The sequence below is a fragment of the Lynx rufus genome, unplaced genomic scaffold, assembly GCF_022079265.1.
Source record: "Lynx rufus isolate CCGP_SWC_20201006 ecotype Redwood Valley unplaced genomic scaffold, mLynRuf1.p SCAF_26, whole genome shotgun sequence".
In the NCBI taxonomy this organism is placed as follows: Eukaryota; Metazoa; Chordata; class Mammalia; order Carnivora; family Felidae; genus Lynx; species Lynx rufus.
The window spans coordinates 5,384,176-5,404,277 of record NW_025814841.1 but is presented as its reverse complement, the minus strand read 5'-3'; the positions used below and the strand labels follow the sequence as shown (position 1 = coordinate 5,404,277).

General features: G+C 41.2%; 1 protein-coding gene across 2 annotated transcripts in view; it reads right to left on the bottom strand.

The window, feature by feature from the left end:
- NCALD (neurocalcin delta) overlaps positions 1–20,102 on the bottom strand; it is a 404,143-nt gene that overhangs the window by 179,120 nt on the left and 204,921 nt on the right. For both annotated transcript variants that reach the window (XM_047088857.1, XM_047088854.1), the window contains exon 3: positions 8,933–8,981. The gene's annotated coding sequence lies outside the window, so the exon portion shown is untranslated. The remainder of the gene's footprint in view (positions 1–8,932; positions 8,982–20,102) is intronic.

The window sequence follows — 20,102 nt, the reverse complement described above, 5'->3', positions numbered from 1 at the left end:
CTGTCAAGAAGCTGACATTTTGGACATGATTAAGGCGCTTTATTGCCTTCCTACCTTACACTTGTACAGAATCACTCTCATTTATAAAGAGCTTTCAAATGCTTCGTCTCATTTGAGCTTTACAATAATCCATGAAGGTAAAAATCTCATATTTTTAGATATTCTAGCAGGAACTCATCAAGTACATTTTATGAGTGAGAACATAGAAACTATAAGTAACATAACCCAAGGTCACCAGCTAATAAGTAGCAAAACTAGAATTAAAAACCCAGATCATCTGAGGCTTGGTGAGTTTTCATTACCTCTTTTCCACTCCAGAGGAACACACCCAGCATAGGTATCTTTGACCCAATACCATCCATGTCCATATCACAGTGAGTAACTTGAGGAATAATATCTGAGAAATTTTGATCAGAGGAAATCAGCATTTAAGGGAAGGAAGCTAAAGCATGGAGCACTGTCTACCCTGATGAGGAAGAGCTGAGGAAAACAGGGGCATCAGAAACAGAGAAGGATACCTAGGGAGTGGGGGGTTTAAGGGAATGTAGGGGGTGTTAGAAGGATGGCACCATGAAGAGGATCCGAAGCAAAGCCAACCTTGGCCGGCGTCACCTCTGACAAAGGTCATTTCCTCTTGGAGCTTGGAGCCATTGTAATTATAATCAAAGCAATTGTAATCAAAGCAACTTCTGTTCAAACCCCTAACCTTTCTGGATTCCATGCTTCAAGAAAGCAAAGGAACAATTTCCAACTTGCAGTTGTTCCACATGCCGCCATGATTTTGTCATCAAGAGGAGCATCACACAGAACACTGTGGAGACCATTCAGATGGGGGAAATAATCAACCCAAAGTGAGGACAGGATGCAGGAACAGAGAAGAGCGATGCAAGACATTAGGACATCATTTCCAACCCAAAGCTGGGGAGAAAATGGCAGGCACTCTATTTTGGAAAGAAATCACATTTCATGTTATTCCAGGCAACTTCCAAGGAGGCATCAGCCCATGTGACAGGTCACACCTGATATTATATCTCGGTAACAAGATGCACAACAGGCAGTCTCAAGTGTTTAAAATAGTTGAATGTGCAAAATTTCACAGTCAGTCACAAGTTCATAAGAGCTGTGTGCCTCTTTCACTGAGGAGATGCCACACCATGCTGGGATTCCACAGGGCAACATGGCTTCTCCATTCTTCAAAATAGAGCAGCTCAAACAATGCTCTGGCAATTTTTAACCACACAGGAATAGAAACACCCCAGGCAGAGTGTGAGAGACCAATCTTGTAAACAGCAGGATGGCAAGGTATAAACAAGAATCAAGGAAGACATACAGATTTAAAAAAGTCATCGCTTTTGACAAGGACAATAAGATGGGAATAAATTCAGGCCCAAATATCATGGAACGACAAAAGCTCAGAGAAGCGCTAAATCACAAGCCAGGTGGCGGCAGGAATTTGCAATGATCCATTCCAATCTGCCAACTCGTCCCTTTTGGCACCAGGCTAGATTGCACAGACTCCTCTTCCAGTTTCACATGCTTAGGGATTGTTTTTTGGTTTTGGTTTTTCCTTCCATGAAGCACAACCATCATTTTCAAGGCTGGTGCAACTTTCCCAAGTCACATCTTTCTTCTTCCCTGACCCCACAAACAATGTTGTTTTGGACAACCACAAACCACACTAGTCCCCTCTTTCATTTGACTGAGTCATTTTCTTGCATGCAGAGAAAATAGGTTCATAAACTTATATTAAGTCTTAGTGTATCTTTTATATGATCACTAGTGTACTACAGCAAAACACTAGCATCTTCTATCCTTTCCATCACTCTACCAATAATTAAGCACTGAGCACATACTCTCAACAGTGGCCTGGGGATAACAGAATGAGCTGGGTCCTGGCTTTGAGGACCACACAGTCCAATGGAGGAGACAGAGTCTGAAACAAACAATTCAGAGAAGGGGTGAAGTTACCCTACCCATCCTCTGTACAGTAACAACGTTGGGAACACAATGCATGGGTTCCACTGATACTTTTTCCACTCCCCAGTAGGCTGCTTCTAAGCCAAAAATGCCTCTGCAGGCAAACTGATCAGAGGATTATGTACCTAAGGCTAAGTAAGCACAGACAGACACTGAACAGCACTCATGTTTTCCTATGAGGACAGGAAGTCCTTTCTAGGACGTTCTCCTCCTTCAATACCGTGCTCTACATACTTGTTCTCAGCCTCAGACCTCCAACAGCCTTGGTTGGACTTACAATCCTCCCTAGCTCTAGTTGTTATCATTATTACTACTATTATTATTATTTTAAATGTTTATTTATTTTTGAGAGAGAGAGAGCACACGAGCAGGGGAAAGGCAGAGAGAGGGGACAGAGGATCTGAAGTGGGTTTTGAGCTGACAGCCGTGAGCCCAATGTGGGGCTCAAACTCACAAACTGTGAGATAACGACCTGAGCCAAAGTCAGACGCTCAACCGAGTCACCCTGGCACCCCACTCTAGTTATTATTACTGATGGCTCCCATGTTATGCATGTTTATTATGTGCCAAGAATGGCTATACTGTAGCTGGTTGAACTTTCATAACAACCTTGGGATGGGTTTTGTTTTAATGTTTTTAAGATTTTATTTTTAAGTAATCTCTTAAAGATTACTTAAAAATGCAATGTGGGGCTCAAACTATAACCCTGAGATCAAGAGTCACATGCTCTACCAACTGAGCCAGCCAGGGGCCCCTCAGGATGGGCTTGGTTACCCTGGTGTTACAGATGAAAGAAATGAGCCTCAGAAAATTTTAGAAACTTGCACAAGGCTACAAAGCTGATGAGTAGAAAAACTGAGATTAGAAGCCAGGACCATGTGATTAGAAAGGTTCTTAAGCTATATGCTAGTCTGCCTGTAGGCACATGTAGTCCAGCTCTCCTGCTAGGTTATTCACACCGTAAGGACCGAGGTTAACATTTCCATTTTTTAAATAGTCCCTAGGCAGGGTGGGAATGGGAGCAGAGTAGGCATCTACCTGTGTGATGTGACTCAAGGGAAGCCAGACAAGAATGGGTTAAAAATATTCCCATTGTTCCCTATCACAGTGCCTGGAATTTCAACACTGGAGGACATCATTTGGGGCCTTGAAGTCTTCCTCTATAAGAACATGATTGCCCTAAGAAAAGTCATACTTGGCTGAGACCTCAGTGAGGTTGGGGCTCTGGAGAATGAGTCATAGGAGAGATGCCTGGACAGGAGCCTGGCAGCTCTGGGAATGGGCAGAGGGGTCCAGAGAGGAGAATGGGAAGGTCTGAAGATGGGAGTAGACATTTGGCTTGACTGACCCCACCTTTGTGACTCCCAGCACAGAGTGAGGCAAATAGAAGGTACAGAATTCTCTTGATTTGAGGAAATACTTTTTGATCAGGCGTAAGAGTTAGAGGCATGGGATATGGTGGCAGGTAGGCCTCAAGTGCTGAGGGCCATGAGCCTTGTGAAGGCATAAAACACAAGAAACCCTTGCCCTCAAAGAGCTTATAGTCTCCTTGTAGAGAAAAATTATCAACAGCGAACAATGGGTAAGTAAGACAAGATAGGAATGACCAGGCACAGAAAATATGTGTAATAGGAAACTCAGGAAAAGAAGAGCGCAGTGTGGGAGGAGGTAGTTTCAGCTTCACGGGGGTACATGGGGCCCCAAGAACAGTACCAAATAAAGAGATAAATTGGTAAATGCCTGGCTTATGTCAAAAGAAGACCAAGTTGGCCACAACCAATTGCTACCTCAGCACTCCCAAACAAGGAAATCCAACCTGGATTCAATCACCATGATGCAAAATAATGTTAAGATGGTCTAGAAACCAAATCTGAAGACAGAGCATACAGAGATACTATTTAGAAAATAAGCCCAGCTTTTTAAATGAAAGGATCTAATGGTTGCTCCAATCAATAAATAAGTCCAGAATTTCAGTAATAGGTGAAAGTATCTAGACTTATATATTAAAACTGATGGCAAAGGCAAGTCTAAGCCCTTCTAATACTGAGGAAAAGAGATCTGATGACTACCATGGGCCTAAAACCTTGGCAAATTCCAAGACCTACCACTAAATTCAGCTCTGATAAAGAATGGCTTTATCCTGTGACCTTCAGTAAAAGCCAAATTCTCTTCTTCTGGGCTTTCACTGAATACTTCCTTCACAATCAGGAAAGGTTACTTCTATTTACTCTAACATATTTGGTATTTTTTTAAAGATCCCTTTACTTAATTCCCACAAAGAAAACAACCCCGAGGAAGAAAGCAAGTAAGCTTTGACCTTTATATGCTAAATGAGTTATTTTACCAATAGCTACAGGTGAATAACAACCCTTTGTACACCTTGCACAAGAGAAACCAACAGCTTACAGCCTAAGGCTTAGTTGTGAATGAGCAGTGAAAACAGAAATGTAGGTAGAAAGAGACTTGAAAAAGAGGTAAAGGGTAAAAAAGGAGGAATCACAAGAAAGCCTTCCTTTTTTGAGTTTCTTCATTGAATTATTGCAATATATATATTTCCTTTTCATTTCAGCTTTGTTGTTAATAAGCCTCATTTCCACAAGTTGCCTATTTTCTTCAAGGTGGCTACATATCTGAGATACAATCAACAAAGGTCTCTGGTTCCATCAGCTAATAGGTTTGTATTATCTCTGTGGAGATGTACAGATACAGTGATCACATTATACAAACCCACAATTAGACACAGGGTCTAAAAAACGATACCTGTGCTTTATTTCCAAACGCAAGCAGCCATTTGGCAAATATTGTTCCAATGCCTAAATGTTAGGATTTCTGGAACATTTGGTGTTATGAGAAGCCATCAGAAAAAAATACATATATTTTTGAGTTCCTGAAAATCTGGGTGGTGACTACTATACTGGAGCAAAATGACGACAGCAGTATTTCTGTATTTAACATTTTATAAGAAAAGGATTCAGAATCCATAAAAAGAAATCAGCGAAAATGAATATTTAATATATTTAAAATACACAAATTTATAAGCAACATGTAAAATGTAAAAATTATAACCTAAACAGTATCGGACTATTAGTAATTATCAGTAGACAGAGGTGCCTTGGTAGCTCAGTCAGTTAAGTGTCTAACTCTTGGTTTTGGCTCAGGTCATGATCTCATGGTTTGTGAGTTCGAGCCCTGCATCAGGCTCCATGCTGACAGTGCAGAGCCTGCTTGGGATTTTCTCTCTCTCTCTCTCTCTCTCTCTCTCTCTTTCTCTCTCTGTCTCTATCTCTATCTCTCTGTCTCTCTGTCTCTCTCCCTCACTCCCTGCCTCTCCCGTGCTTGCTCTCTCTCTCTCAAAATAAATAAACTTAAAAACAAACAAAAATAAGTATCAGTAGACATAATTTAAAAACCTAAGTATTAAAACACTAAACAGTCTCAACAATGAAAAAAATTAAGTCATAAAATGTTGAAAATAAGATCGTATTATTTAAACTTTTATGAGACTTCTTAAAATGCAGAAATGTCGTCAAAATTTTGTCCAAATTGCTTCACTGCTAACAAAAAAGAAAACACTAGTTAGGAAAATGGTGATGTATTTATGAGCTATCTCCAAATATTTTTTTCTGGCTCCTTCGTCGTAAATAATTATAAGTCTCATTTGATAACTTTGATGAATATTTTTAAACTTCGAGGAGTATTTTTAAACATAATTTTGTGTACGGGGGTAGGGGTGGGGATGAAATTTATTTATTTACTTCAAGCTACAGTCTGCCTGAAAACAAGAAGCCAGCATTTCCAGTTTGTTCTCCTCTTTAGTTTGCTCATATATGCCTGGATCTGTTTCAAAACTCTCCTGTTGTAGTGGATATATGCTAAGGTGATCCCTAATGAGTCAGGCCCTAGTATGAGCCTCTCCTCTTTTTTTTCCTTTTAATTTTTTAAAAGTATATTTATTTATTTTGAGAGAGAGAGACAGAGAGAGCAAGCGGGGAAGGGACAGAGAGAGAGGGAGAAAGACAGAATCCCAAGCAGAATCTGCTGACAGTGCAGAACCTCACGCAGGGCCCAATGCAGACGCCCCAACTCACAAACCATGAGATCATGACCTGAGCTGAAACCAAGAGTCAGACACTTAACTGACTGAGCCAACCAGGCCCCCCAAGCCTCTCCTCTTGAGTGCAGGCATAGCCTGTGACTTGCTCCTAGCCAACAGAATACAGCAAAGCCAATGGGAGAGTCACTCTCTTGGTAAGGTTACATTATGGGACCTTCTTAGGGACCTTCTTAGGTCCATCTTAGCCGACTGGAGTAAGACATTCTCCTACTGGTTCTGAAGTCAGCTGCCATGTTGTGACAGGGCCTGTGAGAGACAAGCAGCCACGTGGCCAGGAACTGGGAGTAATACCTAGGTGATGAGAGCACCCACGTGACAGCCAGCAAGAAAACAGGGTACCTCAGTCCTACAACCCTAACTGAATGCCACCAACAACCACATGAACTTGGAAGAAAAAACTCAAGCTCCAAAAAGGACCAAAGCACAGTCAACGTCTTGATTATACCTTTATGAGACTTGAAGCAGAGGACCCAGCTAGGATGTACCTAGATTCCTGATCCAAAGAAACTGGGGGATAATAATTATATGCTGTTTTAGGTCACTAAATTTGTGGTAATTTGTCATGCTGCAATGTATAACTAATGCACAAGTCATAATCCACGTTAGCTCTGAAAACAGTTATTCTTGCAAAAAAAGGTTTGTGTTACCAATTGTTATTTTCTGTCTCCATTTGAGGACAGCAGAAATACAGCAGAAGGCTTTAGATATGTGTACACCTTTAATCAATTCAAAACTTCAATGCAGAATATAATTCTCTATGTATGAGTCTCAAAATATAAATTAGTTAAATTGAACACTTTTCAAAATATCATTTTGGTACTTGGAAAATGGAAAATATACCTCCAAACCAGTTTTTTTTTCAATATACACACTTCCTTATTTTTTTAAATAAACTTTTTATTTCAGTGTTAGATTTGCAGAATTATTATGAAGATAGTATATACAGAGTTCTTGTATATCCCACACCCAGTTTCCATTATTAACATCTTACCTTAGTATGGGACATTTTTCACAATTAATGAACTAACATTGATACATTATTATTTACTAAACTCTATAGTTTATTCATATAGCGTTAGTTTTTACCTAACGTCCTCTTTCCATCCCAGGATCCCACCCAGGATACCACATCACAGTTAGTTGTCTTGTCTCCTTAGGCTTCTCTTGGTTGTGACTTTCAAAATTTTTAATGACCTTGACAGTTTTGAGGAATACTGGTCAGGTATTCTGTAGGGTGTACCTCTACTGAAATTTATCCTATGTTTTTCTCATGATTAGACTGGGGTAATGTGTTCTGGGGAAGAGGACCAGAGGTAAAGCACCATTCTTACCGCATCCTACAGGGATACCCACTGTCAACATGACATATCACTGTTGATGTTAATCTTGATTACCTGGCTTGAGGTAGTGTTTGCCAGGTTTCTCGATGGAACGTTATTCTTTTTTTCCCCTCCCTCTCCCACTTCACTCCTTGGAAGAAAATCACTATGTGCAACACCCATTGGGAGTTATAGTTAACTTCACGGAAAGCAGAGTATCTACATACAGTATTTGGAATTCTTCAGCATGGGATATTTGTCTATTCTCCTCATATATTTATCCAATTATTTATATCTAAATAGATATTTATTTCATGCCTTGGACTATACTACTACTTTATTTATTTTCTTGCTCAAATTGCTTCAACTTTGGACACTGGGAGCACTTTTAGTTGGTTCCTGTATCCTTGTGATGCACTGTGTGTTATGCCATTGTGAGGTGTTTTTTGTTTTGTTTTGTTTTTCTTTTTTTTTCTTTGAGCACTACCTTATTTCTGGCACTATAAGATGCTCCAGGCTCATTCTGCATATTTCTTGCCCCAGTTCTAAATTAGCCATTTCTTGAAGGAGCCCTGGATCCTTTTTATTGGCAAATAGTATTAAAACCAAGATTTGGGTGATCGGTGTGTTTATTGCTACTGAAGAGTCATGGCATCTAGGCCAAACCAGTTTTTCAGTCTCTGAACATGGGACCTTAGAATGTCCTTATACACTTAATGTATTTTTTAATTTATTCAACAAACATTTTTACAGAGATTACCATATGTCAGGTGTTATTTTAAGCATTTTGCACATATTAACTCATTTCATCCTTGTAATAAGCTCATCACAACAACGAGATAGGTAATGTTAGTAGTCCCATTTTATGGAGGGAAAAACTGGGATACTGAGAGGCTTAGACATGTGGCCGAAGTCATTCAGCTAGTAAGTGGCAGAACTAGGAATTGAACCCAAGCATCTGGCTCCAGATTTGGGGGACTAACCAGTACACCACATTGCCTCACAGTGGTAAGGAACACACAGAGCAGAAAATTGATGAATTAATTAACCCACCTACGTTCATTCTCCAACAAATATTACGTGCCCCCTAGGTGCTAAATTCTGTGCTAGACATTACTTGGCTTAACGCCATTTGAGATACCTTCTTGGGCTACAGCCCAGCTTAAAATGAAGGAAGAAGCTATTGTAATATGCCCCTTGAGAGGACTCTGGCAGCTGCCTGGAATGAAGATGGAAAAATCAAACCACTCAGCTCAGTAGCTGCAAATAGACTTTATTAAGCTAAAGGTAATATCCAAGGGTGATAGGCAGTGTCTTACTTATTTCATATATATCTATTATCCTTTCCACAAATTTTAAAGAGAGGGTTTGGTTATCTTTTCCTATATATGAAACTCCCAGTCATTATGCCACTGTTTGCTGATAAAATATTTGAGTGAAACTGTCTTTTGTGAAAGTCATTAAACAAAACTGAGATTTCCATTTACAGCTGACTGAAAGACAATTTTAAGTGTCCACTTACTTTTTGACAGTCACCAGTGGGTGGTTCCCGGAGACCAAGCCAAGATAATCTAAAGGAAAACAGGCAAAATAACCACAGTGAATGAAAATATCTTTAAGGACCGCAACGTCATCCATCCCCACAGATTTTAGTGGCAGAGCTCTAGGAAGCTTCCCATGGTGTGGCTTTAGTTGTCAATAACACGTTTTAGGAATGGGAGATGGGCTGGGCAGAAAGGACTCACCTAGAAAAAGGAGGCAGAGGCTAACACAGTGGGGACTCTGGCATTGACCTCTTGCTGATATTTATGAACTCCTTGGAAGAGGATATGGATTCACGGGAAGGGATCGTCAAGAATATGGGCCTTAATTTTTCAGGTCAGAGTGAGCATTATATGAACCACCTTCTAGAAATACCAAAGTTTAGGGACATGCCAGAAAGAATTAGCAAACACAGTGCCTTAATGCAATAATAAGGAATCACAATAAAATAGATCCATAAATGGGAACAATGTATTGATTAGATTCATAGGTCAGAGGAAAGGACTAATCAAAGGGTTTAGCCTGTGAGGAGCCTAGCCAAGCAGGTTTGATTAGGAAGACTTCAAGGGAGGGCTGTGATCTATTGAATCCCATTGCCAATGGACATGGGAGAGGGGTGCTCTCTCAGATTTTATTTCTGGCATTTGCAACCTCTCTCTGAGGAAAAAAAGTGCATCTTAGTACCTCTGGGTGTACCAGTCTAGAAAATCTAATTAATCTAGCTAATATAGTTTCAAAACCAAACTATCAATGGGGTCAAAGCCCTCTTAGGAAATATGTAGGGTAAAAAGTCCCAACACATACCACTGAATTCTTAAATATCAAGTATCACTTTTATTAGGAATAAAATACCAAAATGTGCAATTGTTTGAGTTTCTAAATATCCTCCCACTGTTATTTAAAAAATTATAATAATTCAAGAAGAAAAAGCTGTTCCAAATGACATGGTAGAAAAAAATATAACATTCTACCAATTTCTTTGTATTTGATGGTATACCAATCATCGCAAAATATATCTCAGTCAATACACCAAGGACTCATACTCCTCCAAGCATTTAACAGAGAATTAAATATACTAAAAGCAGAAGTAGAAGCTTTACCAAAGAGTTAATATAATTTGTCCCTTTTAACATACAATATTGTATGTTCATACATATTGTACATCCCTTTGACATATAATAAAGGCTATATATCTCAGTGGTTGCTTCCCAACACTAGGTCTCTTTATACAGAAAAGTACATGTAATAACTCTAAAATCCCTGACATCCATTTCAAGTTGGTCTTTTCTTTTCCTTTAGGATCCCAATCAGGAAGTTTATGCTTTATGAGCAAATAAATACAGCTGGCCAAATTTGTTTTTTCGGAAGCCTGAGGCAAATCCTTTTTTCATGGTGTCAGTGCTTAAAATAGTTACCTTATATATTTTGGTTTGCATGTAAACATTTCAAGGTTTATGATATGAAAGTCTGAGCGCATTCAGATACAAACTGCTTTGAGGTGTTTTACATGTTGTATGAGGATATTGTTTAGTTATCGACACCACTATTTCTAACCATCCTATCTGTCAGCTATACCGTCCACTCATGCTAATGATGATTACAATGGTTTCTGGTCTCAGTGTTGATATCTAGTTTTTTTTGGATGCCAAAACACACCATTTTCACTGAGCAGCATATTCTGACAAGGACTTATAAATAGAATCGAATAGCCCTTTACATGTTCATTTTCATTTGATTTAATAACTCTAGTAATTTGAATATCAGAATCCAACCCTAACCTTCCTCAGGAAGTGGAAAAGGCTTAATATTTATTCATCTGGAAAAAAAAATGTGCCATGCTCCAAAACACAATTAAACTAGGAACAGATGATATTCATCCTCTCAGGGGCATTTAGGATAAGCTAAATATATTCACGACACAGCTGACCATGTATAAATACAGCTACCACTGCAACCAGAGAGTTGTGTCAATGGCAGATCATTCATGGTTTAAAGGGAAAAGCCACGAACCCTGCTTTGGTGGAGACCACCTCTAATCATGCCATCAGTGCTGCTCTATTTTACACAAATGTTGAATAAAAATATTTTAAAGCTTCTATTGTCTTGTTTCCTGCCTTTTAAAAAATATTTATTTTTGAGAGAGAGAGAGAAACAGACAAAGCATGAGTGGGGAAGGGGCAGAGAGGGGGAGACACAGAATCGTTAACAGGCTCCTGGCTCCGAGCTGTCAGCACAGAGCCCAACGTGGGGCTCGAACCCATGAACCACGAGATCATGACCTGAGCCAAAGTCGAACGCTCAACTGACTGAGCCACCCAGGTGCCCCTCTTGTTTCCTGCTTTTAGACTGGGTATTTAAATGAGGATTAATCTAGTTCTCTCCACTTCAGCAAATATGGAAATCAAGTATGGAGGGAATAGATTTAATAGGATACTAATTTCCATTAAAGGATCATTGCTATTGCCCTTGTTCCTCATGGCCCAACCTCACTTATGCTGGGTGCTCTCCTAAGCTTCTTTCAGATGCTATGATTCATTCTGATGCCATGATTCTGTGACTCGAGTTGTGAGAAATAGGTATTTTTTTCATTTCTTGCTCAAAGCTGGTCTTAAATTCAGAAAGCATGATATGACAAAATAAAATCAGTAACAATAAAAAGAAACAAAACTGATTCCAGGGAAGAGAGACTGGATAAATGGGGTTAAGCAAATGCCTTTCCTAGTCAATTGGTCAGTCAGCAACATTTACAGAGAGCCTACAAGGGCACAGCCTAGATGGAATCATCCCCTCTGTTCAGGCCGCCTGCAATGCCCTGTGTGGGAAAATGGCTGGCTGGTTCACCAGCAGAAAGATACAATCAGGCAATAGCCATACTCCAAGGGGTGTGTTTATCCATTCCTTCAACATTTATAGAGCATCCACCATGAGGCAGGGAAATGAACAACATGACTTCACCTTTAAGATGCTCACTCCTAGAGGGGAGAAGCCAGCTAGTCACTTATGACAGACAAGTAAACAAATAAAATCATCAAAATGTGAACATTTGGATGACAGACTCACTGGAGCTTGAAGAGCTGATGTGAACAATACCTGCACATACACCTTACTCTTTCCTTTCCCTTCTGATGGTTTTTCTCTCTAGCACTTGGTCATTCACACCATCCTCGCTTGATGTCATATATTTGTTTATTTTTGCCTGTCTGTCTCCTCCCACTAGAGGGTAAGTCCTTGAAGGCATGGGATTTCTTTGGTTCACTGAGGTAAACAACTAGTAGGTGCTCAACAAATATTTATAAATGACTGTATGAGTGAATAATCATTATAGAAGTCATGCAAAATCAGGAATGATTACCTGTAAAGATGGGAGGAAATGATGTTGGGTTATTACAAAAGGCAATTACAGTTTGACAAAGAAGTCAAAAGTCAAGAGATATTTGCTTCGCAGGTCCTTAGGGACAACTAGCAAGAAGTCCATGGAGTCCAGGGAGTCTTGTCTCTCCAGTGTTCTGACCTTGTAGAACTGTCCCCTAGCTCCCTGTGGCTTTAATGGGGCAGCCAAGCCCAGACATCTACTCCTCTGACCACAGAGGAGGGCCCGAGCCAAGCTAGGCCAGCTGGTTCTCCCTCCTGGGCATTTAAACCGACAGCAGACAAGACTAAGAAGGAATGGAAGCTGTGCTCTCCGGAGCAGCAGCATCTCAGAAGGATGGTTTCTGTATTCTTGCTTCTGGGACCCCCAGTTGCCCTGGTTCCTGTCTTCCCCAAAGCCTGTTTGGCCAGCTCTTCCCTCGGCTCTTTAAGCTATTAATATCCTTCCAATAAACTTTTTATTTTTTCCTGGCTCTGGGAGTCTCAGTTTATTCCTGATGATTACATTCAAAGCTCTCTGTGACCACAGGGGCTGATTAAAGGACGAATGTTGAAAAGTCTCGGAGTAAAGAATTTTTATTGAGCACTAACCATGTGCTGGTACTGAGCTAAGCTCTTCATAGGAGTCATCCGATTTAATCTTTGAAACCATCTCCATGAGTGCCTATTCCTATTTTAAAACCCTTAAGGACAAGCCTTAAGGACATCAAGGCTTAAAGAAGTTAAATAACACACCCAAGCTCCCACTCTACCAAGTGGCTGAGCCAGCATTTGACTCCAAAGACCTCGGCTTTAATACCTCCCACTGTCCTCCTGTGAGGCACAATTTTGAGTGTGGGATAAATCATTAAAAATGCCACCGGTGTCATCGCCAGGTTAGGTGGGTTAGGGTTAAGGATTCGTTGGAGACAGAGATCCTTGGGGAATGGATAGAGTTAAGGGTAGTGGTGCTAGTTTCCACGTTCATAATCCAGGATTCCCACATTCCGAACTGTGTTATGGTTTATTTTTTCCCCCATACCATGTAAAGAAATAAGGGGAGTTTCCCCGTGAGAATTGCTAAAACAAGTGCCTGGAACAGATGGTTCCAAAGTCTGAAAAATACCTTAGCATAATTACCTATTTTTGTTAACTAACCACCAGATACATGTATACATGGAAGTGACTGTAAGCCACATAAATATATCTTATTAAACTTAAACAGAATGTATCCCCAATTCAGCTTCCTCTTAGACTGATCCTAAAGTCACCTCTGGCTACACCAGTGTTTTCACACATGAGGGTAAATGCAGTCGTGATGCGGAGACCATGACTCTTAACCATTTATAGTCAAAATCTCCTTCTCCTGAAAATCTTGCAAGAACGTTTGACCATGTGGGCCAAATGGTAGGGTTCCAAGCTGCTGAGCTCACAGTGCATCTGACCCTGTGCGTTCCCATCCTTCAAGTCTGCCCTTTCCCCATGATCAGAGGGTCCTCTGCCTCCTACATCATGCTAAATAGGAAGCAGAAGAGGGTCCATGCATCTGGTTTAGTAAGTCAGGAGAAGTCAAGTCCCCTGATCCAGATTCATCAAAGTGTGCCACCTCCCTCAGGGAACACAAAAGCTGTGCAGCAGGATGAATTAGCACCATTCAGCCCACTGAGTTTTATGAAGTCTTGGCTCTACACTGTCTCCCTGAGACAGAACTCAAAACAGTTGTCTCCAAACCATCTCTCATCGGTACGGGTGTGTGAGTATGTGGGGGTATGAGTGAACGTGCCCCTCTGTAGCCAGGATATCAGTTGCCTTTGGTCGTTACTTTGAATCTTTCTACTCCAGGGAAGCGGTGATATTGCTGCTCTGGTATTTGTTTCTGTTGCAGATCTTTTGCGCCTCGTTTTTGGGGGATTTTGCCAGTGATTCTGCCTTCTGAACTAGAAACTCCTTAACAGTGTCATAATCAGGAGAAGGCTGTGGCCCCAGCACCAGTGTTTCTGGCAAAGCTGAGCTTGAGGCCAGCCTGGACTGTTCCACCAAATTACTTTGTGGGCTGCAAGGTCAGCCAGTCTATGGCAGAGTAAGTATGAATTATCTGTATTCCAAGGACCAGTAAACAAGCAAAATCCATCCCAAGGTAAAAATTACTGCCCAGTGATGATTTAGACTTTAAATAAGAACCCGGCTGTTGACCTGTAACAGTTCACTTATCCTTTGGGTGAAACACCAACACACCTCCAATGGATGAGGGTCAGGCCTTTGTCCTCGAGGCTAGTCAGGTCATGTTGGCAGCCCTGAAGCAACCCTGAGTGGAGAGAGTGCATCTCAAGTCAGACGCTCTATCAGAGGAATACCAAGGAACTGAAGTGGGAAGCAAAAGAGATCTGGACTCAGGACTCTAGTGAAACATGTGCAAGACTTTGTGTCCTGGGCTGTGAAATAGTCACTGACATTATTTAGCAAGAACTATGAACATGCGTGGCTCTTCTTGTAGCAGATGCCTCAGGTGACAATCAATATAACCTTTCTTTTCCCTTCCTTCCTTCCTTCCTTCCTTCCTTCCTTCCTTCCTTCCTTCCTTCCTTCCTTTCCTTCCTTCCGTCCTTCCTTTCTTCCTTCCTCTTTCCTTCCTCCCTTTCTTCTTTCTTTCCTCTTTTTTTTTTAAAAATCTTTATTTATGGGGTGCCTGGGTGGCTCAGCTGGTTAAGCATCTGCCTTCGGCTCAGATCATGACCTCGCGGTTCATGAGTTTGAGCCCAGCGTTGGGCTCTGTGCTGACAGCTCAGAGCCTGGAGCCTGCTTCAGGTTCTGTGTCTCCTTCTCTCTCTGTTCCTCCCACACTCACACTCTGTCTCACTGTCTCTCTCTCAAAAATAAATACACAATAAAAAAATATATTTATTTTTGAGAGAGAGGGAGAGTGCAAATGTGGGGGTGGGCAGAGAGAGGGAGACAGAGGATCTGAAGTGGGCTCTGCACTAACAGCAGAGGGCCCGATGTGGGGCTTGAACTCACAAACCACGAGATCATGACCTGAGCTGAAGTTGGACGCTTAACTGACTGAGCCACCTAAGTGCCCCTTCTCTTTTCTTTCTTTACCCCTCTCCCTCCGTTCTTCTCCCTCCCCTTCTTCTTCCTCCCATCTCTTCCATTTTCCTTGTAGCACAAATACTCTCATTTACGGGTATAGGCATATCCTAGTCACCATGCAAAGCACTTTGCATATATTACCCCTTTTACTTGACATAACAATCTTCAAAAGGAGAAACTGTTCTTATTTTGCTATGAGGAACGGAGGCTTGGGGAGGTGACAGCTATATTAATGGAGTGTGACCCCATAACTGCCTCACTCACAGCCCAGACCTGCTCCATTAGGAAACTTGACATCTTTCTCTTGTTAAACAGATAGCCATCACAGGGTCCTCACTGCATACAACCTAGCGTTTGAGAAGAGATTTTTCTGTAGCTCTTGTCTTTGGCGCCCTGCTCACATCCTGCCTGCCTTCTGCTTTGTTATGGCTGGAAGGCAGATGGAGGGGAGTGCAGACTCCTCTGGGGCTGGAAGTGCCCCCTTAGTCATGCCCCTGGGTGTCTTCTGACTTTCTGCCTCCAGGCCTTCTCCAATGCTACAGAGATCTACAGTCTACAGGTGCAGCCAGGGAGCATGGAGGAGAAAAGCCCAGGGATGGTTCTTGGCCATCTTGATTCTTGGCCAGTGGAAGTTTGGTGCTGATGGCTAAATATGTGGCTGCCTTCTAGACACCACTCTAGAACAGGAGACATTCTAAAGTAATCACATCCGTATTTGCCTACTCAAATCCAGATCCCAAAATTTGCTTCTCAGGAGAAACTAAACTTAGACATCTTCCAATGACTCTTTTAATTCCATTTGCCTTGTTAGCAGACCATCTACTTCAATGTGTGTGCATTCTCTGTAGTCATCGAGTGTCTCAAATGAAGGACTTTCTGCTTTTTTTTTTCACCATTAACCCGTTATTTCCTTTAACCACAGCTCCCTCTAAAGAAAAGGATGCAACAGAAAAAAGCATGCTATAAACATCTCTCTCTTCTTTGCTCAGAGTCCTGAAGCCCAGCTTCAAAGCCTCTGGCTTTGTGAGAGTGAGGACCAGACACCTGAGCACACTGTTTTAAAACAAAACTTAAATGATGATAGTGTAGCCAGTTAATTAATTGGAAAATATTATTTTGCCATCAGATATTTAGGCATAAATCATAGGCAGTTCATATAAGTGACTCTAAGGTTTATTACTCTCATGCAAAAAATTATGTAGAATTTTTCCTTTTGACATTAGTTTTTAATTATCTAGAAGCAGCACCGATAGCAACTGTTTTTCTTCTAGGACATCCCCCTCTCTACACACACACACACACACACACACACACACACACACACTTTGACCCTCACACCTGCTAAAAATCAAGGATTCTGCATCTCCTTCCATTGCAGAAACACTCTTGCTTCTATCTCTACCCTGACTCATGACCACATGGTAGGCTGAATAATGCCCTTCAAATACGTCCATGCCCTAATCCCCAGAACCTGGAAACGCTACCTTATACAGAAAATGGGACAGCACCCATGTGATTAAATTAAGGATCTTCAGATGGGGAGATTATCCTGGATTATTCACATGGACCCAATGTAGTCACAAGGGTCCTTATCAGAGGGAGGCAGGAGCATCAGAGTTAAAGCAGAAGGCAGCAGAAGCAGAGATGCAGCCAGGAGCCAATTTTCAGCTAGGAGCCTCTAGAAGCTGAAAATGGCAAGGAAATGGATTCTCCCTTCAGAGCCTTCAGAAGGAACTATCCTGGTTCCACTTTGATTTTAATCCTTTAAAACTAACTTCAGACTCGAGACCCCCCCAGAAGTGTACGAGAATAACTGTGTTTTGTAAGTCTCTACGTTTGTGGCATTTTGTTACAGCAGCCACAGAAAACTGGTAAAACCCCCTCTCACCCTGCCACTGCTTTTCTAGGCTGACCTCACTAGCACCCACCTTTGCTCCCCTCCCCCAGCCTACACACTATATCCAAATGAGGGACTTGAAAGTAGTTCCCGTCTCCTCAACAATGAATAACTTATCCTGGGTGTTGGAGACACCTCAAGGCACCAGAAACTCCATAGCGTGAGGATAAGAAATGCTTGCATGCAAGGGACAGGAGGTACAGAAACACTCTGGGACAGCACAGGGGCTGCTGAAAGGATTTAGGAGTCATCATATAGGTAGGTGATGGTTAAAGTCAAACCATAGCTAGAGCATGTAAATATATGATAGTGACCTTGACTGAATTAGGAAATGGATCAAAGGGATTTAGTTTGCAAATGAAAGGCCTATGAGAGATACCATAGAAAGTTAACAAGAGAAAAAGTGATCTAGAATATAATTTTTAAAAATCTATCTTGAGTTGAAGTACAATCTCAGCTGGATGATGAAGAGGGTTGCATCTCACTCAGAGAGAAGCTTCAAAGAAGCTCTTGAGTTCTATATCAGGCACAAGCGTATAAAAATACGGTTCCTGCCCTTAAGGAAATCACAGATAATTTCTTTATAATGTAATGTGTGCTGTGATAATGGTGTCAACAAGCGTACTCCAGGGGCACAGTAGAGGGGACGGTTTGTCCAAAGGATGGACTGAAGAAAAATTTCCTGGAGGAAGTAGTAACTCATTTGAAGGATGAGTAAGAGGGAGAGAAAGCAGGAGAGCATTCATGGTAGAGGAAATAGCACAAAGTCCTGGGGAGGGGGTAGTGACATGAATAAGAGTAGGTGAATTCCCCCAGGATGAAAGATGATGCACAGTGAGAGGAACAGAGGAGGAAGGATGAAGCCTGGAGAGGAGTAAGGGTTAGAGAGACGGCAAAGGAAAAGAAGCCCACAGATTAGTCCAAAAAAGAGCAAGAGGACTGCAGGAGGGAAAAATCTAGAGAAAATGGCGTCATGGAGCTAAAGAGGGTAGAGAGCTTTGGAAAGGAGGGAGTTGAGGGAGAGGAGTTCTAAAAGGAACAAGAGAGAACCAGAAATGAATTTTTCTCAGAGCGGGTTCATGAGATGATGAGGGTAAAAACCAGATTGTAAAGGGCTTAGAAGACAGGAGTAATGAAACGGAGGCAGCATCCTGGGACTGCACTTTCAAGTATCTTGGTTGACAAATGCCTATTTGTCAGGTTTTTAAACTTTGGAGACAAAAATAGGCTTTACAAGCTGCCTCTAAAGAGAAGAGATAAGGTTTAAATACACAATAAGAAGATAAGAATCAACTTGGACCTTTCTCCTCAAACTTAGACAAAGCTGAAGTAAGTGGAAGTATCACCACAAGAACAGAGGGGCGAGCTGACTGGGAAAAAGGAAAACATTTTAAAGTAAGATTGGGGCACCTGGGTGTCTTGGTCAGTTAAGCGTCCGACTTCGGCTCAGGTCATGATCTCGCAGTTTGTGAGTTCGAGCCCTGCATCAGGCTCTGTGCTGACAGCTCAGAGCATTTAGCCTGCTTCAGATTCTGTGTCTCCCTCTCTCTCTGCCCCTCCCCCATGCTCGCTTGCTCTCTCTCTCTCAAAAATAAACGTTAAAAAATTTTAAAAGTAACAGACTATATTCATAAAAAAAAAAAAAAACTTGTCGAAGTCTCAAAGATTTCTAAAAGAATAAAGATGATCTGGAAGCAAATGAATTAAGAGAAATGGGGAGAGGGGAGAAGTTAAAGATGCTTAGACCAAAGAAGTGGACCCACATCAAAGAAGCAAAATTAATAATAATTAGAAAAAATCTTATGAAAACTACAAGATAGAAAAAAAGTGAAATAGGTGAAGAATTTCAGACAACTAAGGTATAATGATAAAGTAGGAGACAGAGGACGATTGCAAAACCCAATTTCCACAGTCACCCCCGAATTTAACAAACACTCCTTGAGCACCGACACAGGGGGACAGGACTATATTTACTTAACAGCAATAAACACAAAAATAAAAAATTTTGCTTAAGAATGACATTAACGTGTTCTTTTCATGAAGCCAAGGGCTCAGATAAGATTTTGATGGATCTAGCATAAAACTGAAGAGTTGAGAGTTTACAACAGAATTCAAGTAATTAAAATGACAGAGGGGAAATGTTTTTAATAAATAAAATGATAGAGGAAATTTAAGAACAAGAAGAAAGGAATGATTGGCTGTGTCAAACACTGTTACAAAGTCCGGTAGGATGAGTATTGAGAACTGACCATCAAGAGGTCACTGAAGGTTTTGGGAGCTTTCAGGTTACACGTATTTGGATAATATTGTGAAGAAAAGATCAAAATTGCAACATCAGGATGAGCAGACAAACACACAATCCAACTCAGTCCTGCCATTTCTAATCGTTTCTTAGCAAAGGAATAATTGTAAAAATTTGCAAGTGCCAATAGAAACATGCAGTAAGTAATTGCATCCTGAAAACGTCTTAATAATGACAATGAGCTGTAGTGTATCCTTAAGCCTGAGGCTGAGGTCAGACTTTCAACCTGTGCAGAGCACAGGCACATGACCCTACAGATCCCTGGTAATTACCTGGTGATCACCCCACCATCCCAAGTCTGTCTGGCCTTGCCAAAGGGTGAGGTCATTCCTGTGTTCACTTCTGGATGTCAAATAATTAACTCCTGTCTTGTCCTTATTCATTGAAAGGATAGAGTAAAAATGTGCATGAGAAGTCATTTTTCAACATCTTGTTAAACCTGCATCTATCAGTGCTTAGATCTGACCGAGACTTGCACACATTCACTATTAGAGAAGGCAAGCTTTATCTCTT